General features: G+C 50.1%; 1 protein-coding gene across 4 annotated transcripts in view; it reads right to left on the reverse strand.

Annotated features, from left to right (window-relative positions):
* EPN2 (epsin 2) overlaps nt 1–23,493 on the reverse strand; it is an 86,248-nt gene extending 62,755 nt beyond the window's left edge. For 2 of the 4 annotated variants that reach the window (XM_042965493.1, XM_042965489.1), the window contains exon 1: nt 23,356–23,493. The gene's annotated coding sequence lies outside the window, so the exon portion shown is untranslated. Of the gene's footprint in view, nt 1–21,369; nt 21,685–23,355 lie in introns of those variants that run through there. The other 2 variants (XM_042965491.1, XM_042965490.1) reach the window with 2 other exon arrangements.
* Between the last annotated feature and the right edge of the window lie 3,825 nt (nt 23,494–27,318).

Consider the following 27,318-nt stretch of genomic DNA (forward strand, 5'->3'; position numbering starts at 1 on the left):
TGTAGAAATTAGTTACATGCACCAAGTACTCTGGGAACTGCACGTCCCCAGGTCAGTCACGGCCCCTGGCCAATAAAATCTGCTAGAAGTGAAATGTGTCGTTTTTCCGTCAAACACTTTAAAAGCCAGGGTGTAATTCTCTAAACTCCCTTCCCAAGGTGGTGGTGATGGTGGCGGCCTGGGTCAACACAGAGCTTGCCTATCTACCCGAGACCGGAAAATACGTCCACACGCAAATTTGTGCACCCGTGTTAACAGCAGCATTGCTTACAATAGCCAAAAGGTGAAAACAGCTTTGCCCATCAACAGATGACCGGGTAAATAAAATGTGGTGCAAAACGGAGTGTTATTCAGCCTTAAAAAGGAATGAAGTACAGATATACGCTACAACGTGATGAACTTTGAAAATACGCTGAAAGAACAATCCCTATTCAAACAACACCAGCATTCTTCACAGAGCTAGAACAGACAATCCTAAAATGTGTATGGAACCAGAAAAGACCCCAAATTGCCAAAGCAATCCTGAGAAAGAAAACCAAAGCCGGAGGCATCACAATCCTGGATTTCAAGCTTATCACAAAGCTGTAATCATCAAGACAGTATGGTACTGGCACAAAAACAGACACATAGATCATGGAAACAAACAAACAAACAAACAAAAAATCCAGAAATGGACCCACAGACGTACAAGCAACTAATCTTTGACAAAGCAGGAAAGAATATTCAATGGAACAAAGAGTCTCTTCAGCAAATGATGTTGGGAAAACTGGACAGCGACGTGCAGAAGAATGAACCTGGACCACTTTCTTACATCATACACAAAAATAAACTCAAAATGGATGAGAGACCTAAACGTAAGACAGGAAGGCAACAAAATCCCAGAGGAGAAAGCAGACAACAACCTCTTTGACCCTGGCCACAGCAACTTCTTACTTGACATGTCTCCAGAGGCAAGGGAAGCAAAAGCAAAAATGAACTCCTGGGACCTCATCAAGATAAAAAGCTTCTGCACAGCAAAGGAAACAATCAGCAAAACTAAAAGGCAACTGATGGAATGGGAGAAGATATTTGCAAGTGACATACCAGATAAAGGGTTAGTATCCAAAATCTATAAAGAACTTACCAAACTCAACACCCAAAAAACAAATAAGCCAGCGAAGATATGGGCGGAAGACATGAATAGACACTTTTCCAAAGAAGACATCCAGATGGCTAACAGACACGTGAAAAAATGCTCAACATCACTCATCATCAGGGAAATACAAATCAAAACCACACTGAGATATCACCTCACACCTGTCAGAATGGCTAACATTAATAACTCGGGCAACAACAGACGTTGGCGAGGATGCGGAGAGAGAGGATCTCTTTTGCACTGCTAGTGGGAATGCAAGCTGGTGCAGCCACTCTGGAAAACAGTATGGAGGTTCCTCAAAAAATTAAAAATAGAACTACCCTACGACCCAGCAATTGCACTGCTAGGTATTTATCCAAAGGATACAAAAATGCTGATTCTAAGGGACACAGGCACCCCGATGTTTATAGCAGCGCTATCGAGAATAGCCAAAGTATGGAAAGAGCCCAAATGTCCACTGATGGATGATTGGATAAAGAAGACATGGTATATATATATAGAATGGAGTATTACTCGGCAATCAAAAAGAATGAAATCCTGCCATTTGCAACAATGTGGATGGAACTAGAGTGTATTATGCTAAGCGAAATTAGTCAGAGAAAGACAAATATCATATGACTTCACTCATATGTGGAATAAGATATAAAACAGATGAACATAAGGGGATGGAAGCAAAAATGATATAAAAACAGAGGGAGAGCAATCATAAGAGACTCTCAAATACAGACAACAAACGGAGGGTTGCTGGCGGGGTGTTGGGTGGGGGAAGGGCTAGTGGCGTGAGGGGCATTAAGGAGGATGCTGGTTGGGATGAGCACTGGGTGTTGTATGTAAGTGATGAATCACAATTCTATTCCTGAAAACATATATATTTTGTTATTAAAAAATAATAAAGTAAAGAAAAAAGAAAAGAACCACATGCTTAAAGAAAGGAGCCAGGCACAAAAGGCTATCTACTGTATACATAACTCCGTTTATATGTCCAGAACAGGCAAATCCAGAGGACAGAAAGTAGACTGACAGTTGCCAGAAGGTAAAGGAAGGCTGGGGTTGGGGGTGGCATGGGGGGACTGCTTAACGGGTATGAGTATGAGGTGTTTGGGGGAGTGATGAAATGTTAAGATTATGCTGATTGTTGCACAACTGTAAATATACTAAAAAGTACTGAACTGTGTATTTCAAACAAGTGAACTTTAATGCGTGGGACACAAATTGTGAATCGATAAAGCCATTAATAACCACCACCACCAACAAAAAAAGGTGCCTCCATCAGCCTGGGCCCGTGAATGACGACGATGACCGCACACACTGGACACGCAGCACGAGGAGAGAGAGAAGTCTCTGCTGTGTCGGGCCACGGAAACATGAGGGGCTGGTTGTTTTCACAACACCACGTAGCCCACCCCCATGCAGACTCAAAACGTGTCTGTGGTCAATTAATTTGAAATCCTGGAAGGAAGCCAAGGCTGTGGTTCTGTCCCAATAGAGACCAGACTCTGTCCCAAGGCCACAGTCTGAATCTTTAAATACAGGAGATGGGGGTGGGAGGGAGGTACTTAAAGAATCTGGCTAGATCGAAACAATTCCTAGCCTGAGAAATTTTTACAACTCCTAACTTAAGGAACTAAACTCCCCAAAACATAAAGAGCTCACAGCGATTGAGAAATAAACAACCAATAACCCAAGGAAAAAAATGAGAAAAGAACCGTCCACCCAAAAATATAAATGGTCCCGGGGCACCTGGGTAGCTTAGTCAGTTGAGCATCCGACTTCAGCTCAAGTCATGATCTCATGTTTCGTGCGTTCAAGCCCCACAGTGGCTCACTGCTGTCAGCACAGAGCCCACTTTGGATCCTCTGCCCGCCTTTCCTTACCACCCTCCCACACGCACTCTCCCAACAATAAATAAATATTCTTAAATAAATAAGTAGTCCTTAAACATATGACACGATCGGCTCACACTTCAGAAAAATGCAAACTGAAGGTTACACTGAGATGCCTTTTACACCTGTCAGGTTGGCAAAAATCCAAACATCTGACTCTCCTTCTCTCGGCCAAGGCTGTGGGGATCCAGGCACTCATACCTGCTGGATGGAAGTACAAATTGGAACAACCCCTGCCGAGGACAATTTCGCAAAATCTACCCACATTGCAAATGTGTTTGCCCTCTGACCCAGCGGTGTCCCTGGGGGACGCTACCCTCAGGGCCCCCTGCACACGCGGGAAAGATGCACAGATAAGACTACTGGATGCAGGAGAGGTATGCTGGAAACAACCCGAATGCCTTTGTTTAGGGGATGGGATTTAAAAGAAAACAAACAAAGGAACAACTTCACAATATCAAATAGCTGAAAGAGAGTGATGATTCTCCAAGTATGAAAATAGAAAACTCTCTAGGCTACAGTGGTAGTGTAAAGCAAGGTGTAGAATGATTATGCGTAGTGTGCTCTTCTCTCTAATAAAAAGGGAGAAATAAGGATATAAATTTGTGTTTGCTTTATTTGAGTAAAGAAACACTAGAAGGATATCCTAACTGCTAAAAGGGGCTCTCTATTCAGGAGAAGGCGGAGGCACCTGGGTGGTCCAGTTGGTTGAACATCTGACTCTTGATTTTGGCTCAGGTCATGATCTCCCGGTTCATGAGCTCAAGCCCCACGTCAAGATCTGTGCTGACAGCACGGAGCCTACTTGGGATTCCCTGTCTCCCTCTCTCTGCTCCTCCCCAGCAACACTCTCGCTCACGCTCTCTCTCTCTCAAAAATAAACGCTAAAAAAGAAAAAGTGGGGGAGGGTGCCTGGGTGGCTCAGCTTGGTTAAGCTTCCAACTTCAGCTCAGGTTATGACCTCATGGTTTGTGGGTTCGAGCCCCGCGTTGGGCTCTGTGCTGACAGCTCAGAGCCTGGAGCCTGTTTCAGATTTTGTGTCTCCCTCTGTCTCTCTGCCCCTACCCTGCTTGTGCTCTCTCTGTCTCAAAAATAAACATTTAAAAAAAAAAAAAAGAAGAAGAAGGGGGGGACAAGGCAGATGAGATCAGAGGTGAAGGGCAAGATCTCTCAAAGTATACTTTAATAATCTTTTATTTCAAACCTATGTCAATGTGTTGTCTATTCAAAAAAAAAAAACATTAAAAAAAAAAAAGTCCCATCCTCATTTAAAAAAATATTGGGGCGTATGGGTGCTTAACTCAGTCAGTTAAGCGGCTGACTCTCGATTTCCACTCGGGTCATGATCTCGCCGTTCATGAGTTCGAGCCCCACATCTGGCTCTGCACTCAGCGAGGAGCCTGCTTAGGATCCTGTCTCCCTCTTTCTGCCCCTCCCCCATTCTCACTTTCTCTCTCTCAAAAATAAATAAACATTAAAAAAAATTTTTTTTAAATATCAAAGCCCCTGGCCAACGTGCCGGTGCCATGAGCAGCCAGGCGTAAGCCTCCGCCCAGCCCTGTGTCCTTCAGCCTGTCAATCTGCTAGAGCCCACCTCCACCTCCACAGCTGGGAAGCTGAAGGGCAAGGACTAGAAGACAGTCTGCATCCGTGTCGACCAGGCTCCTCAGGTGTCACACCTGGAAGGCCGCAAATGGCCTGTGGTGGCCTTTCCCAGCTGTCCATACCCCGTTCCAACCTGCACTCTCCTCTGTGCTGCCCACAGGTCCACGCACCCCCACCCACCCTGCCACCCTGCTACTCTCACCTCCTACCCCTCACCCCCACCCCACCCCTGCATGGCCCTGAGCAGGTGCCTCTCTGACCACCCAGGGCAGGGGCAAGGAAGGGAGGAACAAGAGGCTACGAGCCCCCACTTGTGCAGCAAGTGTGTCGTCAACACCTGCCCACCCCCCCCCGTCAGGTGGCAGCAGAGTGCTGGGGGATGCAGGTGAGTCAGACGCAAACCCTGTCTGCAAAGAGCTCACACGACACAGCCCATGGGAAGCAGGGAAACACAGACAGCCGACACCCTACTATGGAAGCCCAAGGGGTACGGGCCAGCGGTGGAGCGGGCAAGGGGAAGGTCAAGGTGGCTGAGCGGCAGGCGGAGTGCATTCCAAGCAAAATGACGGGCTCAGGCCCCAGCCGGGCCAGTGGGGAGGGGACAGCAGTGAGAAGGAGGCCAGAAGAGAGGGCGCAGGCCAAACAGGGATGGGCCCTGGATGCCAGCAACGGAGAACAGGGACTCTTCCTCCAGGCGTTCCGTTCCGGGGGGAGGGGAGTCTCAGCCTCCTCAAGACCCATCAGAGACCGCAAGCTCCCAGCAGGTAGCCTGGGCCTTTCCGAGGAAGGCAGCCCTCCTCACCACCCAGCCAGCAGCCAGCCGGGGGGGAACAGGGCAAGTGTGAAGAGGGCGAAAAGAAGTGCCAAGTGAGAAGGACAGGCTGTTGGCCCTCAAAGGGACGTGATCCTTGTCTGGAAATTTCCCTCTGAAGTGACTCAGTGCTCAAAACATGCCAAGTCAACGAGGTACTGTGCTCATATTCAACAACAACAGCAAAACCGTATTTCCACATTACCTACTGAAAGGAGACAAACTTTAGGCTGACCAATTCCAAATTCGATTTCCATGAGCCTCACAGGACAGTTTTGTTTTGTTTTTTTTAATGTTTATTTGTTTGAGAGAGTGAGCGAGCAAGCATGAGCAGGGGAGGGCAGAGGTGGGGGGGGGGGGGGGGGGAGAGAATCCCAAGCAGTCTCAGTGTTGTCAGCACAGATCACAGGGCAGTTTGTTTGTTTTTTTAATCTCATTTCTGAGTCTCGATTCAGAAGCCGGTACGTTACAGAATGAGGGTTTTTTTTTTTCTCTTAAAGAAGACAACATTGTTTCCCCTTTCTGAGTTTTAAATGGATTTCCTTCTTCTAAACTGGGGCGGGGAGGGGGGGGGGAGCCTCCATAATAGCTTTTAAATTTCTGTCAAAAAGACTTCTTAAATATCCACCGGCTGGTAGTGTGATGTAGCACACAAATGAAAACCTCAAAGTGACAAGTCTGTGCTAAGCCATCCGCCACCACCAGGCCCTGGGCGGAACGCGGCACCCGTCAGGGTCTGCTCTCCTCCCGGGATGTGCAGTCTTGTGGGAAAGCTAACAGCTTGTCGCTGGGGTTGGCTCAGTAACCAGCCAGGCGTGCCTGACACCGCCGGACAGAGAAGCGGGGACCTGTCCCCGGCGTGGGACACCCACTCACAGGGACCCACAAATGACCCCTCTGCCTGTCCCCGTGCGGCAGCAATGCTGAGGGCCCCAGAAGGAAATGACATGTCATGGGTGCCCCTGAAGCGAGCCAGTTGACCTACAACCTGGACCAGCTCTCCGGGTTGGATCAGAAGTGAGCTGCTGAGCCCCAGGCACACACATTTCCTAAGGAACTGGCCTGTTTCCTCCTCCGACGGGGACTTCTGAGAAGAGGCAATAAACTGCGGTAAGAACATGCCGACACCCACATCACCGACACCTCATCAGCAGCTCACCAAAGGGAAAAGACACATTCAGAAGACAAAAACAACGGCCAGCCCGACTGCCGCCCTTACTGAGGATGGAAGAAAGCATTTGGGAGTCAGGACGGACCTGGGTGTCGCTTAGTCCCACTCTCTCATTTATACCATCGAGGGGGAAACTGAGGCCCAGGGACCAGTAGGTAACTTTGCCCAAGGGGCCAGCCTGCCCCTCTCTGGAAGCTTCTGTCAGTCTTTGGCTCCATGGTCCGGCCCTGAAGCCCTCCTCCCCCTCGACCGGTCCCCCCTCTACACTTCCCATCTCCGCACCAGTACCAACAGCTTCCACAGTCAGGGTCCCCCCTCCCTCACCCACATCCAACTGGTTAATAAGCCCCTAGCAATCCCGCAAAGCAGAGAGTTCCTGAGCGCCCTCCCAGAGCCTCTGGAGGCTGAAGACCGGAGCCACCCCCAGCAAGGGAGGAGGGGACAAACTGCAGGAGGCACTGCCCTCTTCCCACTGTGGCTGTTCAAGGGAAAGCTCTGGACCATCCTGGCAATGGTCACACAGAACACAAGGACCCCTGGGTACTAAACGAACAAACAACTTAGAGAAAACAAACCAAACTATTAACAGTGACTACAGGGGCAAGGCCATAGGTCAAGTTCCAGTTTGGTTCTTCCTACTTAGGTGAACTTTCCAAATTTTCTTTGATGACCATTCAAACGGGCACCCTAACCATTCTCCGAGACTTAGCGCAAAAAGAAAATCAGCCTGGAAATACCATACTGCAGATAATCTATTTTGGTAGAGTGGACTTAAACATAATCAGAAGAGAAAAAGAGTGAACAAGATTTTTGTTAAAAAGTGAAAGAAGTAAATAAAAACAATGATGGGGTGGGATGAAGGAAGAAATAATGGGTTTGGTTTTGTTTCGATAATCATCTGTTTCTCTTTCTTCAAATGTTAACATCTATCCAACACCTTGCATTCAGATTACAGTGATTTCTTGTGCTATTTACCATTTTCTTCTACCAATAAAATATAGTTTTTTTAATCAATAAAGAATGTCTTTTCTTTCATAATTTCTTGTTTCTCTTTAAAGCAGGGAAAGTGCTAGGGGCACCTGGGTGGCTCAGTTGGTTGAGCTTTTGACTTTGGTTCAGGTCATGATCTCACGATTCATGAGTTTGAGTCTGGAAAAGGGCTCACTGCTGTGCGCATAGAACCCACTTCAGATCCTCTGTCCCCCTCTCTCTGCCCCTTCCCTGCTTGTGCTCTCGCCAAAATAAGTAAATTTAAAAAAAGAAAAAAAAAAGGCAGAGACAGTGCTTTTTCTTTTTTTTTTAATTTTTTTTTTAACATTTTTATTTATTTTTGAGACAGAGAGAGACACAGCATGAACAGGGGAGGGGCAGAGAGAGAGGGAGACACAGAATCAGAAGCAGGCTCCAGGCTCTGAGCCATCAGCCCAGAGCCCGACGCGGGGCTCGAACTCACGGACCGTGAGATTGTGACCTGAGCTGAAGTCGGACGCTTAACCGACTGAGCCACCCAGGCGCCCCTAGACAGTGCTTTTTCAAAGTGCAGGAGGAATCGGATTAGTTGCAAAGACCATGTTTTAAATTTTCTCTTTATACACTGGGTCTTCTCTATGATTACTTTTTATAACGAATGGAATTAAAGCACAAACTAGGTCCCAAGTATGGGACGTGGGTCCTGAATGGGCCAGAAGACCTGGTTACAAAGCTGTACTACCACTAAGCAGGCTTGAGATATTCAGAGCAAAATCCCAGCCACTCCCCCCCCACCTCCCAACCCTGGTCCCAGGAGTTAAGCCTTCTGCAGTTCTGGCCACAGAGAGGATCCCCTCAGAGCTTTCCCACTGGTTCCACTGGCAGGAAAACCACTGGAAGCTACATAATCCCTTTTACTTGGCTCCTCTGAGCTTAAACCACCATACTTTAGGGTCAGCTGTCCTCCCAGACTCCATCCTTTTCTTCTGTTTATCCCTGTCTTGTTTGCTAAACGAATGTGAAATGGCCTAAAACAGCAGCTCCCAACCCTGGCCACACAGGTAAATATCTGGGGAACTTTGGAAAATACTTAGGCTCAGGCCACTTTCCGTGAACAATTAAAACAGAAGGTGGTGGGGACCCAACATCGGCATTTAAAAAAATTTTTTTAATATTTATTTATTTTTGAGAGAAAGAGAAAGAGAGAGAGAGAGAGCAAGTGAGCAGGGGATGGGCAGAGAGAAGAGACACAGACTCTGAAACAGGCTCCAGGCTCTGAGCTGTCAACATAGGGCCCAATGCGGGCTCAAACGCACAGACGGTGAGATCATGACCTGAGCCAAAGTCAGAGGCTTAACGGATGGAGCCACCCAGGTGTCCCAAGCATCGGCATTTAAAAAAAAAAGAAGCTCCCCAGGTTATCCTGACAAACTACATTGAGCCCAGTTGAGAATCACTGGCTTAGAGAAACCCATGTAACAATGAAAAGCAAGCAAACAAAGAAACTCAAGCAACAGGGAAAGAGAAGGAAAAAAGAAAACAAAACAAAACAAAACAAAAGGCTGGGCCAAAAAGCAAGGTTAGAACCCCAAGGGCAGGCCGCACTAGAGCGGGCCCAAATGATCGACTTTGCGCTGAGCTTCCAGATGGCCAAGGCAAAGATGATTCACGCTGCCCACGAGACAGAAATAGAGCTAATTCACAGAAGAGTTCTTCCTTGTCCTGGGACCTGAGATGAACACCTCTCTGGACCCTCCAAAAGAGGACACACGGCATGATGCGAGAGAGCATCTCGCCCCACAAGGCAGCCCCTGCGATGGGCACCCCACGAGTCAGCAGTTGACTTATTCAGGCCTGTTCGCTAACTCCTTGCTAGAAATAAAATCTAACAGAAATCAATGTCTACATATAAAACATGTTACCAAACCCACTTCATTTTGCACACTGATAACAACATACCTAACCTAACCCCCTGACCTGCGGCACCTGACAACACAAGGGCAGACACTGTTTACTGAGGCATGGAAATAAAGGCAATGACTCACGAAAACACCAAGTCTGCCCCTATAACTCTGGAGTCTAAGTCAAGCATTTCCCTCAATGCCAGTGCTAAAAAAAAAAAAAAAGCCACTGCCCACCCTCAGACCCATAGCTGTGGTCTCTCAGGTCTAAGAAGAGGAGGGTGTCTCTCAGATGGCAGCCTCCTAAGCAGGCCTCATGGCCACCGAAAAAAAGCAACAGGCCTGAGTCCCTGACGTGGAGTATGCTTTTCCGTTACATACGATAAGTTCTTTTTTTTTTTAATTTTTTTTTAATTTTATTTATTTTTGCAACAGAGAGAGACAGAGCATGAGCAGGGGAGGGACAGAGAGAGAGGGAGACACAGAATCGGAAACAGGCTCCAGGCTCTGAGCTGTCAGCACAGAGCCCGATGCGGGGCTCGAACCCACAGACTGTGAGATCATGACCAGAGCCGAAGTCGGATGCTTAACCGACTGAGCCACCCAGGCGCCCCAATAAGTTCTTTTTAAATGGGTTAAAAATCAACGGATTATGGAAGTAGCCACCCCCCCCACCCCTGCATGACGACATTTTCTTTTTGATCCACGTATCACATCACCCATTTCAAAGTAAGCACGGACAAGTTAAAGTAGCAACCACTCACAATTGCCAAAGGTGGAAACAACCCAGATGTCCACCAACAGATGAACAGATAGACAAACTGTGGTCTGTCCACACGATGGAATATTATTTAGCCACAAAAAGGAATGACACACGTGACTCCAGGGCTGAACCTGGAAAACACCATACTCTGTGAAAGAAGCCAGACACAGAGGGTCACACCCATATGACTCCATGCATATGAAATGCCCAGCACAGGCCGAGCACCCTAGAGAGAGAAAGCAGGTTAGTGGTTTTCAGGGGCTGGGGATGGGAGGGATAGGGAATAACTGCTTAACGGGTACAGGTTTCCTTCTGGGGTGATGAAAAAAGTCTGTAACTACATTGTGGTGATGATTGCACAACAGTGTATATATACTCTTTTTGAGAGAGACAGGCAGGGGGGAGCGGAGGGAGAGGGAGAATCTTAAGTACGCCCAGTACAGAGCTGACATGGGCTCGATCTCATGACCCTGGGATCATGACCTGAGGTAAAATCAAGAGTCGGACGCTCAACTAACTGAGCCATCCACATGCCCCAGTGTAAATATACTTAATGCCACTGAATTTTTTTTTTTAATTTTTTAATGTTTGTTTATTTTTGAGAGAGAAAGAGACAGAGATGAGTTGGGGAGGGGCAGAGAGAGAGGGAGACACCGAATCTGAAGCAGGCTCCAGGCTCCTGAGCTGTCAGCACAGAGCCCGACGCGGGGCTCGAACCCATGGACCGTGGGATCATGACCTGAGCTGAAGCCAAACACTTAACCGACTAGGCCACCCAGGCGCCCCTTAATGCCACTGAATTCTTAACACTTTGAAATGGTTACCATGGTAAATTTTGTGTTACATGTATTTTGCAATTAAAAAAATTAATAGCAAAATTCTCGTTGTGCTAATAAAATTCAACCCACATCAAGATTTTGTATAAAGATTATCACCCACAAGTACAGAAAGTCAGCTTCGACTCCAGAGCACACGAAATCAAAATTAGGATGCCTGGTGTTTAGTCTCCACTTAAAAGCAAGCTTCCAGGGGCATCTGGACGGCTCAGTCAGTTAAGCATCCAACTTCAGCTCAGATCATGATCTCGCGGTTCGTGAGTTTGAGCCCTGTGCTGACAGCTTGGAGCCTGGAGCCTGCTTCAGATTCTGTATCTCCCTCTCTCTGCCCCTTCCCTGCTTGCACACATGCATGCGCACTCTCTCTCAAAAACAAAGATTAAAAAAAAAAAAGATTACAAAAACAAGTTTCCAAAGAGTCTGTATCTGCTAGCGATAGATACCGAAGCACTGATCAATGAAGTAAGTCTGGGATTTGCTTTGAAATAATCGAAGAGGGGAAAAAAAAAAAAAAAGGAAAGAGAGAATCGGAGAGGGGTAGGGGGAAGGATCCTAGATTAAAACTGCTGAAGCAGGGCGCCTGGGTGGCTCAATCAGTTAAGCGTCCAACTTTGGCTCAACTCATGATCTCACAATTCATGAGTTTGAGCCCCGCGTCCAGGCTCTGAGAGCTCAGAGCCTGGAGCCTGCTCTGGATTCTGTGTCTCCCTCTCTCTCTGCCCCTCTCCTGCTCGTGCTCTGTCTCTCTCTCTCTCTCAAAAATAAATAAACATTAAAAACGGAAAAAAACAACTCCTGAAGCTCAGTGCTGGGAGTTCACTGAACTAGTCTATTTTTCTATGTTTGAAATTCCCCATAATGAAAAGTTTTACTTTGCTTTCAAGCAAGTTCCCCGATACCCTTAATATGCTAGATAACGCTCCGCGCAGGTTAAAGAACTAGATGCCCTTAAGCTGTCAAGTTCTGGGGGCTCTACCCAGTGTCCTCCACCTGAGTCCTACAGCTCAGGGTCACTGTGGAGGCCTGTCCACGAGAGGCCACACAAGGGGCTCCTCAGAAAAGAACCAGAGCCCCAGGTGAGACCGCCAGGCAGCCACACAGAGTCCTCTGACCTGGTCCTTCACACTGTAAACCAATACATCACGTAGGCCTCGAGATGCCTCCCCCAAATTCAGCGAGGGTCTGGAAACAAGGAAACCTTTCACTGAACTGCCTTTAACAGAGCCAGGGGACCCCCTACCACTGCAAACGGAGCTCGCCTCCCAGCCCCAGGGAAGCAGGAGGCTGCCAGGCGCTTCCTAGATGCAACAGGTGGTTAAACTTGCAATCACCTACCCGCTTGTTTCTCCTCCTCCCCCTTGGAGAACCACATGGAGGTGGGAGGCAAGGCCAGCATCCCTACCAGCCTTCCCACTGAATGCCCAGCAGGTAGGAAAGTACACGGCATAGAGCAGAGGCTCAGCTAAATGTTTGCTGTGTGATCCTGACTTCTGATGGACACTACTCTCAAGGTGCATCGTAAAGACTTGCTTCTCACAAATGCCAATGCAAGATACCAAACGGAAGGCACCAGAATGTACTGGTGTTGGGTGCCAGGAAAGGAGAGGACAGGAGGCAAGGAGTTATCGTGCAAATAACGCCCACCTAAAATAGCATCAGAGATGCTCTGGAATGTAGAGGCCTGGGTCAGGGAGAGGGGGGAACGAGAGGAGGGTGGGAGACAAGTGTCTAAGCAGAGAGGGTGGAGCGTGAGGGCAAGGAGGAGGGCATCGAACAGGGAGGTTGGCAAGCCCCACCACCCTGAACAGGAGACACTGCCGTGACGAACTGTGTAGGGTCCTGGGTCTCCAGAGCAGGGCCCAGGCCACGAAGGGAAGTGAGCAGGCGTCACGGGAGGGGTGGGGGCTGCAGAGAACTGGCACACGAAGCCCCATCCAGAGATGGCGCCGACACTGGCACTGACCCACTGTTGCCAGGCAACAGTGCAGGCCCCTGGCTGCCAAGTGTTCTGATTTGTCAATGAAGCTGCAAGTCCGGATTGCTATGTAAGATCTCCTGATTTTCATGTTGGCAACTGCGGTAGACAGAATAATGGCTTCCCAGAGATGTCCACATCCTAATCCCAGTTACACGGCGAAGGGGAATTAAGGCAGCAGATGAGATTAAGGTTTCTGAACAGCTGACCTCAAAATAGGGAAGATCCTGAATTACCCCTGTAATGGCAAGGATCCTTAAAAGTGGCAGTGGGACGCAGAAAAGTCCCTGTCAGAATGATGCGGCATAAAGACACAGCCTAACTGTGGCTGGCTTTGAAGACAGAAGGGGCCACCAATCAAGGGATGAGGGCAGCCTCCAGAAGCCGGAAAACACGAGGAAACAGATCTTCTCCTAAGGCCTCCAGAAAGGAGCACCGTCCTGGCTACACCATGATTTTAGCCCACTGAGACCTGTGTTAGAATTCTAACCTACACAACTGTTGTTTTAAGCCACTGCATTTGTGGTCATTTGTTACAGCAGCCAGAGGAAACTAATAGGGCAACCAACTTTAATTCCTTAAAAAGGCCCAGCACAGCCCAGACAAAATACATCTGTGGGCCGCATGGGGCCTGTGGACCACTCTTGTCTAGTCTAAGAAGAGTTGAGGGCCGGGCCACCTCCTAGGTACCCAGCACAAGAGCCTGGCACGTGATCTCTCGGACATGCATCCCAGGGTGAACTGCTAGGTCCCTTACCTTTATGACCTGGTCATAAAATTCTCCAGGGATTTCTGGAAAATACAGCTGCTGGGGGCACCCAGCTGGCTCGGTCGGTAGAACGTGCAACTCTTGCTCCTAGAGTCATGAGTTCAAGCCCCATTTGGGCACACAGCTTATTTACAAAAGAGAAAAAGACAAAAACAGAGCTATTTGGCCGTAAAGAGCTCCATTCCCAAAGGACCTGTTAGCCATAGCAGGCACATGGCCCAGACCTCACCCTGGGACCTGGGAGAGTGGCCTAGAGCAGAGGGTGGAAGAGGTGAGAACCCCTCTCAGCCCCGCCTTCTCCTGCAGAAAGAAAGAAGTGGGGGCTTCTCAGCTCCCTGGGGAAGCCTCCAGGCCCTCTCTCCCGGCCACCCACAGGGCGCTCTCTTGCTGTCAGTGACTCCCCTGCACCTACAGCAATGAGATCACTTTGGGGTTTTTTTGTTTTGTTTTTTTTTGAAACAGCAGAGGAACACTTTTCAAATGAGCTCTTTTTAGTTTCCCACGTGCAGAGCAGAGCAGAACTGCTCCAATCAGAGGCAGCGTGGAGGACCCAGGGCGCTGCCCACTCGCCACCAAAAGACTGTGTGAAAGCCACGTCCCGACTCAGAGCGCGCTAAGCAGTCCGCCTGTTCCGCTTCACGGCCGGCCCTTCCTCCTCCACACCCTCGCTCAGCTCGAGCTCACACCTTCGCCTTCAGCCCTTGGCCCGGCCCTGTTCTCTGGCCCGGAGGCCTCTCCTCTGCGTCCCCCAGAGCTCCCCCTCTCCCTGCAAGACTCTACCTCCCTACCCTTTCCCCTGAAGCCTTCAGCCTCACTCTCGGTATCTGACACCACTTTTTACCCTCCCTCCCAGGCTGCCATCACTTATCCTTCCGTCAGGAGCCACTGTCTGTGCACCATAAGCTACGTGAGCCCAGGAACTTACACCTCTCCATCCGTGTATTTCCAACCTACAGAGCACAGTACATATGTGCTCAATAAACATTACAGAATTAATTGGACCGCAAACTAATTTCTTTCTGAAAATATAATAAATTATGATGTTGTGATATACATGAAATGCACCAGGTAAAACCTCTCTTCCAGACATCTTCCGCTAAAAGCGAATCTACCTCAGTTAGGTACTCTAAATTACAACTACCTTTGATGGAACTTCTGTGAACAAATGTAGTTTTAAGTTTTACAAGCGGCGTTTGCTGCAGTCATTACGATCAGGGGTGTAGGAAGGAATCTGGCTCGTAGGCTTGAACGGCCAGATAAGAACCCGCCGTGCCTGCTCCCTACTCCTGGCTGAAAATCAGGGGGGAGGAACATTGCCAAACAGGTGGGGCACAATCTTTTCTCCGGCCCTCACCCAGTTGACACTCTCTGCTGGGCCAGCCCCCTTTTGCAAAGTGGCTCAAGGCAAACCTCAGCAGCCCGGGGGGGGGGGGGGGGGGGGGGGGTGATCTCTCCCTGGCACGATTCCACCTTACATGCTGCCCCCTCCCTCTTTCCTCAAGCTGGTTCCTCGGCGACTCTACAGTAGCTCAGAGCCCAGCACCTCATATCTCATCACTGCAAAGGCTTCTTGCTCTCCTCGTGCTCCAATTGGCTCCCACCTTCTAATCCCTGACACGCCCAGAGGCTCCCCTGAGCACACAGTTCATCTTGCTGGCCCACACAAACCATGAAAATCATCTAGGGCACTTCTAAAAAAAAAAACGACTGGCTTTTCCTCCATGGTCTGGGGTGGGGCCCCATCACAGGCATTTTTAAAAAGCTTTCCAGGCCATGTGACCTACAGGTGCAGCCAAGGGTAAAAACTGCAGGCTCTCACGGTGTCACATCCACTCTCCCCAGCCAGCACGGAGGCCCCCGGGGCACCTGCCTCTCCCGAAACAGAACCGGACCCCAGGACCTCCCTTCACTCTGACGCGCACCCTCGTGCTGTTGCTGGAACTGTGACCTATCTCGTCTCACCGATCTGCCGGGTCAGGCCCTGCCAGAGGGCCCCACCCCAAACACTTGAGCGCCCTACTGCCCACACCACCAAATCCCAAGGCCGCTGCCCCATCAGAGCCAGTGGCCATCGGGCCACCTCTGTCCTCACTGTTCCCAGCATCCTCCGGGCAGAGCTGTTTCTGTGTACGTGGGGTGCCACGCACATCCCACACGCAGGCCCCAGCCCACGCCCACCCCAAGCTTCACCCCCTGATGTTCCCTCGACCTGAAAGGCCTTCCCATCTGTCCTCTATACCCGGATACTGGTCCCTGTCCTTTGAGGTCTACCTCAAATCCTACCTTCTCCCTGACGTCTTCCCTGACTCTTCTAGATTTTTCTGCGTTCTTGATGTCCTAACAAAGAATCAAAATCACAGCTTAGCAAACCACCAGCTTCTATTGTCTCACAAATATTAACTGACTTCTCGATCGGTGGCAAGACACATAGCATTTCCCCGACACGCATCATCTTGACAAGAGACCACATGTCGCAGATTTTCCAGGTCGACGGTGACCTCAAATATTCTGCCCTAATGTCATAGAATGGTCCTCGGTTTGATCCTCATGCTTTTGCATCAGCTGAACTGCCTCTCATGAAGTGGCATAAAAGTTATTCCCCTCATCATGTGTTTCCCAAACGTTGGGATCCCAGGTACAGTCATTATACCCCAGGACAGCACTGGATATCACCAGGCACTCGCAGAGAAGTCACTTTCAAGTAAATATGTGATTTTTTAGCCTGTCAGTATTCCTCCACTGCTATGACTTTTCTGGGGAGGGAGGAAGGACAGGTCCGGGGGCGGACTCTGCAGAACCAACTTCCAGCTCTGATGATTTATTCACCTCGGCCTGAAAGCGTTTACAGAACAACAAATTTGAGTCCAAACCTCCAGGGCCTCCCAAGAGTGCAGGGCAGGTACTGACACATAGCTGTTTACCACTCCTTGGCTTGGGAGCTGCAGGCAATTTTTAAACCTTGGGAAAGTGATCACACCCCAACCTCCACATACACTGTTAAGACCAGAAAAATGACCCATTTGCTACAAGTCATATGTTAATTGCCTACTGAGGAAGGAGACACTTTATATTTTTATTTACATAACTGTTTAAGACTAACAAGTTCCTCTGCGTGAATTTGATCACGTTTTAACAACAGCATTAACCAGAGGATTTTTTTTTTTGAGTCCTTAATTCTCATGTGTCATGTTTACAGAACCAATGTGCAGAGCTTCAGGATTACAGAGTAAAAAAGAAATGAGCCCTTTCCTCAGAGCAATTTGGGCAATTATTTTAACACAGTTTTGCAAACACAAAAACCTTTACCAGCCCACACAGACTTCCTCCCAGCCAACCCAGCTGGGGTCCTCCCAGGCCCCCGCTGTAAGCATCCAGGCAGATGTACGTCTTAGAATTTACTTCTGTGGCCCTGGACAGGGAGGTGAGGTCTTGCCACAGAAACAGCTTCATGAGGCTCCAAAACCAGACAGGTACGGGACTGGGTGGGTACACAGAACCAGCCTGACCCCCCCCCCCCCCAAGCTGGTCTACTCATCTGTGAAACGTGTACTTCCCAGGGTTGCTGCGAGGGTTTAGCAAAGCAATGGAAGCACCTGGCACGGCTACAGAGTGAGGCAGTGAAAATAATGTGGTTTTGAATCTGACACAGGTGGCAGCAAAAACTAGGTGGGGTACTTACTGGCTGTGTGGCCTGGGGCAGGGTGCTGAACCCCTCTGAGCCTTAGTTTTTGCATATGCAAAAAAGGGAAATCGTGACAGGCCTTGGAGGAACAGAATGAAATTAAATATTGTGCGCAGATGGCGTAGCATAGGGCCTGGCACACAGGAGACATCAGAAAACCATCAGGGCTCTCTCTCTCTCTCTGTCTCTCTCTCATACACACACACTCACACAGACCGTGTTTGGTTTTGATGGACAAGACGATAATTACTATTGGTGGAAAATGAATTTTTCCCCCCCAAACCCTAAACACCAAAGAATATTAAATCAATCTGAACCATGGGGAAGGAGGAGGAGTGACTTCCATTAACACCAGTGGCCATCCCTAACGGCCCCGTGGGAGTCTGTCTGGTGCCCTGCCCTTTCTCAGCTGCATTTCTAAAAAGCCTTGACCGTGAACATCTTGTTTGATGTGTGGGAATGATGAACCGGCTTTTCTAACAGAATCCTAGATTTAGCGCCTCTTTGAAGGGCACTGATGTCTTACATTCCCTTCATTAAGGAAAACACCCCAACTAACTCCCATAGTGATGACGCCTGTGACCATGGTCCAAGTTATCATCACATAAGAACGAAGCGAAGACATCTGACACACCAAAGTCCCTTCCCAAGTGTCATTGCCATCACCTTCCGAGCAATCCAGAAGCATTTCAGAGGCAGAAAACCACCGCTGTGTATGAGCGCCCTCAGCACAGTCGGCCAGTGCTGACACCTTCACACGCCTTCTTTATCCGGTCCTCTGGGCCAGGGTTCCCGAACCTGGTTCCTGGACCAGGAGCATCAGGAACACCTGGAAACTGGCTGAAAACGCACCGTCTCAGGCCTCACCTCAGACCTACTGACTCAGACACTCTGGGGCGGAGCCCGGCAACGTGTCTAACGGGCCACGGGGTGATGCCAATGCACGCCTGGAGTCTGAGAAGCACTGGTCTGTTCTGCAAGGTGGTTACTATTAGCCCCACTTCAGAGATGCAGAAGATGAAGCTCCGTGAGTACAGCGCTCAACGCTACCCAGCCAGGAGACCAATTTGTACCCACGTCTGATTCCACAGCTATTTCTCACACGGACTTTGTAGCCAAACTGTCTGGACCATGCGGTGCTCTCGGCTACTGAGCCACCAGGATGCGACGATGACATTAGCTTAAGAGGGGTGGGAAAGAGGAAGGATGGAGCCTGCACTCAGAACTGATTAATTATAGATGCTTTTAAACCCACATCATGCATCAGCCCTAGATGGTCGGCCATCCCTCAGGACGAGCCTGCTTCTCCCTGCTCCATTTATCAGCGGGGGTTGCCACGAAGGGAAGGCGGAGGGGGGGGGAGTCCTCTGCACAGCCCTCTGTGCACCCACTTCCTGGCACTGCTTTGAACAGAAAGAGAAGTTACCTGTTCTGTCTCCAGAACGCTTGAGAGTGCAGCCTTGACACCCACAGGAAGGCTTTTCTGCGCCCAGGCACAAAGCAGGTTCCAGTACCTGGGGATGCTGGGAATGAGTCACCACAAAGAATCCGATGCACGGACACGGAACATTTTAACAATGTTGCAGATCTGGTTCAAAGGAGGCAAGCCTCTTTCTTTCTTTTCTTTCTTTCTTTCTTTCTTTCTTTCTCTCTTTCTTTTTTTTTTAATCTAACCCTAAATCTAGCGTCCGTCAGTTCAATTGGTTCATTAAACTCTTGACATTCAAATTACAGTGGTTTCATTGATCCTAAGGTCAGGAAAAAGAAATCTCATTCACAGTTTCCAACTTTCTACAGAAACTCGGTGGTGATTTTCAGATCACAGGTTTATCCTCTATAATAAATTAAATGAGCACACATAACACTGAGGGGCTTTATACAGGAGCTGGTGGACTAGGAGGCACCCAGGTTTGGGAATCACACAGACCCTGGTTTGGCTGCTGGCTGTGCGAATTCCTTATAGGTTACCTAACATCTCTGGGCCTCCATTCTTCCACTCACAGATGGGTGGTGATCCCTGTGTCATAGGTCGATGTGAAGACAAAATGAAATGACATTAAAAAAAAAAGTCTGCTGAAACAACTTTGCATTTCAAGACATGAAAAACTTAACCATCTGACAGTACAATTGATGGAACCAAACAAGTCCATAGATGGACGGGACACACTCACTCAACGGCACGTACACTTATTTCACTGTATCTGTTTTCCCAAGTTTCTATTTTTAGACCCCTTCAGACCAAGGAAAATACCATTGACGAAGTTATCAGAAAGCTTGTCAATGTTCAAAAACTCAACGGATGGCCATAGTCGTTTCACAAGGCCAAACAAAATGTGCTCTCTCCCACCCTCGACGACCTTAGTGACATCACTCAGTCCCTTGCCAACTTGCAGGAGGGCTTCATACAAGTCTCTTCGTCTCTCTGAGACTTGGTTTCTCCAGTGAGGTAAAAGGCATAAGAATATTTTGGAACCCCAACAAACCCGCTGGAATCCCAGCCCCATCACTTAGTGGCTGTGTGGCCTTGAGCACATGACTTCAGCACCTGGGTCTCAGTTCTCACAACTGCAGGTGGGGGATAACACGCATGTGGCTGAACACGCCCATGTGCCATGTGACGTGACACACCCATATGACAGATGACTGCGGGACCAACAGTAGTGGTTTTTGCAAGAGCAAGGCGAAATAGTGGAGCCTGTAGCAGGGGACCAATTGTTCCTCTGCCCCCACGAGTTATTCACATCCTAGACCTGTTCTGAGCACCTACCATGTGTCAGAGCCTGAGCTGGGTACTGGAGAAGTAAGCAAAGACAGGGAGGGCGGTCGCTGGCCTCAAAGATGTCACAGTGCCGCAAAAGCCCAATACTGAGACAACACGACTAAGTGCCCCAAAAGGCTGTTGGGGGTGGTGAGGCTTGAAGAGAAGGGTTTGAGGGACCCAAACACTGGTGGAGGTGGCCGGCAAAGGCCTGACAGAAGAGGGCTGTTTAAACTGAACACATGAATAGAAAGCCCAGCAGACAAACAGGGGAGGAGAACTAGAAAATTCCTCATATCCTCCCCAACCTCAAGTTCCCCAAATGCAAGCCCTGTCATTTCTCCAAGGCTCAGGGTCACCAGGTACTCATGCCATAAAGCAACGACCACCGCAGTCATCCAGGCCCCATCGCTCTGACAGGAAGGTTCTGGGGAACAACAGTAAGACCAACTGCCAAGAAGCTTTAACAACTTTAATGCGCTTCCCAAGAGGATGAAAAGGACAATTCCTGCATGAAAATTTCTTGGCACTTTAGTCCACAAAGAACTGGAAGTTGCCCTCTTCCTAATGAAATCTTCAAAAAGAAATGAATAAAAATCCCACTCTTTAAGTTCAGCAAGAGCCCAGCCATTACAACAAATCAAAGCCCTAAAAACGCATCTACTTTTGCAGGACTCCTATCAGAATGCCAAGTCTCAGGCAATCCACACCTTATCATGGAAGGCAGTTACATGAAAAGGCATCCACTGTATTTCTTTTTTTTTTTAAAAACTACTCATGTCCCAAGTAATTTTTTTTTTTATATTTTTTTTTAACGTTTATTTATTTTTGAGACAGAGAGAGACTGAGCATGATTGGGGGAGGGTCAGAGAGAGGGAGACACAGAATCCGAAACAGGCTCCAGGCTCTGAGCTGTCAGCACAGAGCCCGACGCGGGGCTCGAACTCACGGACCGAGAGATCATGACCTGAGCCGAAGTCGGCCGCTTAACCGACTGAGCCACCCAGGCGCCCCGGCATCCACTGTATTTCTACAAAGTCTTTTTTACAAGGGATGGGTCATTTCTAAGGCTGCATGTACCAAACGAAGTATCCTCATTTGAAAGTTTTACCTTTCTTCACATGCACCACGGTGTTTGGTACAGCACATCTTGCTGGGAGAAGAGTTCTCCACCGAACTCCCCATCTGCCAGACTCAAGGTTCAAGGAGGCAAAAAGCCTGTGGAAACCAGGAGAGATCAGTACATCCCACAGGACAATCCAAACTTGCTCCTGTTCCAGGACCTTGTGGGAAACGATCTGCACTCTACCCAACTCTACTAGCCGGTATCTCATTCAGCGCTTACAAAAGAAAAGCCCACTGCGACGGGTAACATGACTAACCGAATATGAGAACTAAAGAAACTAGTAAGCTTTAAAATATGAAAGGGAAAATACAAGATACATAAAAGATCAGATCTTGATGGCTTCCCCAACACCATCACTTACCCCAAATACACTCACTGGCACAAGAACAATTCGGAAACAAACTGTAGTCCCTCCCGATGTTCATTTAAATACAGACGAAAACTTAATTATCAGCGCAAACTCAATCACTGCTGTGCAGGACTCAGTATCTGCTATTGCCAGCACCTATCATCTGGTATCTAGAGCTACAAGATGTACGTGTTTTCGGCCAAATCTTCATTATCTTACGTAATTGGGGGGGGGGGGGGAGAGTAATTAAAATTCACCTTTTTCTATCCCTTTAACCTCCTGTTGCAATCTCTTCTTTCACAGGGCATTTTCTGGAGGTGGAAAGCAAGAACTCATACTTCACATCTTTTCCTGCCTGTTATCTCGTGTGAATGTTAAAAATAAAAGGGGGAGGGGGAGGGGGATAATATCCTGAACATCTCTCTAAAAAAAAAAAAAAAAAAAAAATTCTAAAATGTCCTGGAAAGCAAGCCCCGGAGACCAACCTTCTAGTTCTGGCGGTGACACGGTACCAGTGCATGACCTTGAGCAAATCACTACATCTCTGGACCTCAGTTTCCCCCATCTGAACCCCAATGATGGTCAGGCCCGGTCCTCCCTTAAAGCACAGATTTCAGATGCATCCCCAGGACGAAACAGCGAAGGGACCCCCGGCCGATGTCCCAGGGCGGAGGAATGGGCTTTCACAGGCCCCTTCTGGGGTTTCAGGGGACAACAAGCTGTCCCCACTCTCCCCCGCCCCCCCCCGCAAAGCCACTGGGCCAACTTCAGGTCGCAAACAAAAACCTGTTGGCACAGACTCCTCTAGGAAGGGCCAGCCTCTCCCAACACGCTCTGCTCAGGGGGAGCCGCCCCACGGGCAGAGAGAGGGTCTCCTTGAAGAGGCCGGCCCCCACGCACCCATAAACCCACCCGGATCAGCCGAACGGGACCGCCGGGCGGGGTCTCTGCCATCCCACGCGGAACAAAAGGCAGCTGGAGCCCGGCTCTGCCGCCCCCGTCCCCGCTGTGCTGTGGGGGTCGGGGGTGGGGAGGGAGAACCTGGTCCCTGGGGAGGGAAAGGGGCCCCGCTCCAGCCCGAAGGAGAGGGGCGACGGGATGGGATCCCGGACAGCGGGGACCCCTCCCCCGATTCCTGGAGGAAACGGGGGGCTGGGCTGTGCACGGGGGCGGGAGGGAGGAAAGGGGTGCCTGGCCCGAGGTGGGGAGGAAAGTGATCTGGGGAGGAGGGGCGGGGTGGTTCCAAGCCGAAAGGCAAGAGGATGGGGGCCCGGAGAGGGCTCCCAGATCTGGGGTGGGAGTAAGAGGAGCCTCAGACTCAGAGAATATAAAAGCAAAAGCTCCCCGATAGGGAAACGGGGTGGGGGGAGGCGGGGGTCTTTGCAGCGGAAAGAGGGATCCAGGTGGGGAGGGGGGCCATGCCCCAGCCCGTGGGGACGGGCCTGGCTGGAAAGAAAAGGGTCCCACGAGAGGCAGGGACCCAGCTGGGGCAGCTGGGGTGCATGCTCTGGGGGGCGGGCTGGAGGGGAGCCGCTCTGCGAGGGCGTCCGCGCCCCAGGGAGCGGAGGGTCCGCGCCCTGGGGCCCCGCTCCCGCCCCCCGAGGCGCGTGGGCCCCGCTCACCTCCGCTCCTCCGAGCCCGCCCGGGTGCGCGGCTGCGGCCGCCGCCAGCGCTGAGGAGGCGGGAGCGACCGGAGCCTGCGGAGCCGCCGCCGCAGCCGCCGCCGCGTCTAGCTCCGTTTGACACCCACACACCAGCCAACATGGCGGCCGGGAGGGGGCGCGCCGGCTGCGTGCGCGCGCCCGCCGGCCCCGCCCCGAGGCCCCGCCCCCGCCCCGAGGCCCCGCCTCCGCGACCTCCCCCCACCCACCCACAGACCCGCGACCCCTAGCGGAACGCCCGGCCCTCCTGCAGCGCCGGGGGCTTACGCCCGAATCCCCCAGACCTCCCCCCAAGTCCCACACACGCGTCTCGACGACCCCCCCGACCGCCTACAAGCCCTGGCGAACTCATACCCGAACCCACGCGCTCGGCAACCTTCCCTGAGATCCGCCCCCCACCCAGTCCCCCCACACCCCATACTCCACAAGCATCTCACCAGCCTCAAGCACGCACCCCGAGCCCTCATCGGACGTGAAATTCCGTTCTTGCCCTCGCAGTATGCACTTGAAAGCATTGTTCCTGTAGGGGCTTCTCTCAGGAGGTGGAGCCTGGAGGGCGCCAGGGGCTACTGGGGCACCGGTCACTTTCGGTTTCTTGAGCTTGGTGCTAGGGTCACAAGTGCGTTCACTTTGTGAAAATTTACCGATGTACACGTTAGACGTGTGCACTTTTCCGTATGTGTGTTAATACTTCAATAAAACACACTCAAACATCATTCCGAGAGAGGGGTGCATCGCCTTGGCTAGACTGCCAAAGGGATCTATCTAGAAGGTGGATCCCTTGGCTCACCGTCATCCTCACATGAGGAATTCACAGACTCACCCCTTCACACGGCCTGGAACTCTCAAAAGAGCAGCCGGAACCGCTCCTTCCATGTGGTTCAACCAGTGCCCATGAGGCACCTGCTATGTGCCAAGCTCTGTGCAAGGCTCAAAGGGAGACAAAGACAAAGCTGGAGAAGAGGCAGACCCTGCAGAGGTTCCTGGGACCTCACGGCATTAACCTACTCCAGACAGGGTGGGGTGAGCAGAAACCCCTCACCGCGGAGTATGGGGTATGGTTCAGGGTTTGCTGGGTTGTGGACAGCACCATCCCTGTTCCCAGGTGACATCAACACTATGCCAAGCTCCGTTTTCAGGGTCCCATTCTGCTCTCCTAAGATACCTTAGGCAAAAGTCACTGCACTTCTTTGAGCCTTATATTCCTCCTCCCTATGAAGAAACCAGTTGGATAAAGACATCCCTTCTGTTCTTACAAGTTGGGATCTAGACTTCCCTTCTCAGGGAAAATAGAAGAGTGAAAGGAAAGGGGAAAAGAGAGACTGAAAGAGAAGGAAGGAAAGAAAAGATAGGGGAGGGAGGGAGGAGAGGGAGAGGGGAAGAGAGCAACAAGGAAGACGGAGAGAGAAACTAACACATTGGTAAACCCACCCGGTCATTTTTCCTTTGAAAAGTCCAACACTGGTAATTCTAGATGCTAGAAACTCCTCCCCATGGTTTGCAGCCCCCTCCCACTGCTCAGTGTCCGTTCTGCACCAGGAGAGTGAATTAAACCTTGTGGCAGGAACCTGAGCTCCCTGTTTTGAACTTGGCCCACTCCCCCTCCTGGAGAGGGTCCTCAACCAGTTCAACACTCCCCCGTAAACTGCAGCTCACTCTTGGCGGGGCCTTCCTGGGCCTTGTGGGAGAGCAGAGCTTTACATGAACCATGGCCCCTGCCCTCAAAGAACTTAATCCATTAGAATATTTGAGGTCAAAATGGAGGTAAAGTTCACTTTCACTAGGATTTGCAACCTCAGATGAATTATGCCAATACACCGTGGGTGCTCAGTGCAGGCTGGAGTGCGTTAGATTGTCTGAACCAGTGCTGCCCGAGAGAACTTTCTGCAATGATCGAAATGTTCTCTAACCGTGCCATCCACATGTAAGCACGTGAGATGCAGTTAGTGTGAGCGAGCAGCTGAGTTTTTAAGACCTTATTTAACTTTAATTAATGAATTTATTTATTTATTTTAATTAATGAATTTAAACAGCCACATGTGGCTGGATGCTACCACGTTGAACAGCGCTGGCCTGAAACCTCACCAGAGCCTCACAAGGTGAGCGGTCTTACTGTCCACATTTTACAGACAAGAATCAGAGGTTTGGAGAGATGCCAGGGCTTGGTCATCCAGGCCAGTTTTTCTGCACATGGGACCCATTCCCTTCCCCACCCGACTAGCGTGTCGCCACAGAGATAAGACGCAAGTTTTGGAAAGAGAAATTGATACAGACAGAAAGATCACGATGGGGCACCTGGCTGGCTCAGTCAGAGAAGCCTGCAACTCTTGATCTCGGAGTCCTGAGTTCGAGTGCCACGTTGGGTGCAGAGATTATTTAGATAAACAAACAAACAAACTTAAAAAAAAAAAAAAAAGATACGATGAGCTAAGTACAGCCCAGAAAGTAAGTTGGAGATTGAGCCAGGCTGGGGGGTGGGGGAGGGCCTCCTGAGGCCCCAAACCCCCACCCATGTGCAGGGTCAGAGGGGACATTCCTGCATTCCTTCAAGTGATTTCTCCCTCCTGCACTGCTTTGAAATATAGCACCTTCTTTCATGGTCCCTCTCTCAATTCACCCTCACGATGAGCACTTAAGGTCAGCAGTCCTCTCCCCATTTTGCAGATGAGGAAACAGAGGCAGCACACAGCAGTGCTGGGATTCACACCCACGCTCTGGTCCAGAGCACGTAAGCAGTCTTGCAGAGGAGGCTGAGGGACAAGCCAGACCCTGTGCCCACGCCCAAAGCAGTCCCAGGGCACAGGGCTGGCGCAGACATCTTCATCAGCCCTTCCTAGTGTAGCCGGGGCTCAGGCGTACAAGAGCACCTGACTCCAGGGGTCCCAAACAGACCAGGTTCCGCCGCTCACTGCTGACAAAATCCAAAGGCAGAGAGAGAGAAGCAGAGGTGAAATCAGAAAAGGATTTACTGCAGTGAGGCCAGCCCCGGGGAAGACAGTGGACTCAAAGACAGTCTCCAAAGACAGTCTCCAAAGTGCTGAAAATACTTCCAGGTTTACATTAGGCAAATATGGGACAGAGATCGGTGGGGACCTGCAGGTGGGCAGTAAAGGTCAGGCCCATGGTCACCTTGGAGTCAGTCACCTGCGGGCGGGGTCTGGCTGGCTCAGGTCAGTCCTTATTGCTTGAGGGGGTAGTTTTGGTTCCTCAGGGGATGCTTTGCCCAAAGGGCCTTTTGCCTAAATTAAGAGATAAGCCAGGGGCGCCTGGGTGGCTAGTCGGTTAAGCGTCCGACTTCGGCTCAGGTCATGATGTCACGGTCCGTGAGTTCGAGCCCCGCGTCAGGCTCTGTGCTGACAGCTCGGAGCCTGGAGCCTGTTTCCGATTCTGTGTCTCCCTCTCTCTCTGCTCCTCCCCTGTTCATGCTCTGTCTCTCTCTGTCTCAAAAATAAATAAACGTTAAAAAAAAAAATTAAAAAAAAAAAAGAGATAAGCCAGAAAGAACTTAATCCATTAGAATATTTGAAGTCAAAATGGAGGTAAAGTCCACTTTCACTAGGATTTGGAAGGTGGTTCCAGATGCATAATGAGGCGGTGACTGGGGTGGTCTGAGTGGTGTTTCAGAAGCACAAACAGATGGCTGTGCAGAGCAGGCAGGGATGTCTTGGGTTAAGGAAGGTGGGCATGCCGAGTGAAAAGAATCACCTAGGGGCGCCTGGGTGGCTCAGTCCGTTGAGCGTTGAGCGCTGAACGTTGAGGTCTGACCCTGGCTCAGGTCATGATCTCGCAGTCTGTGAGTTCGAGCCCCACGTCGGGCTCTGTGCTGACAGCTTAGAGCCTGGAGCCTGTTTCGGATTCTGTGTGTGTGTCTCTCTCTGCCCCTCTCCCGCTCATGCTCTGTCTCTCTCTCTCTGTCAAAAATAA

Source organism: Panthera tigris, chromosome E1 (assembly GCF_018350195.1).
Source record: "Panthera tigris isolate Pti1 chromosome E1, P.tigris_Pti1_mat1.1, whole genome shotgun sequence".
Classification (NCBI taxonomy): domain Eukaryota; kingdom Metazoa; phylum Chordata; class Mammalia; order Carnivora; family Felidae; genus Panthera; species Panthera tigris.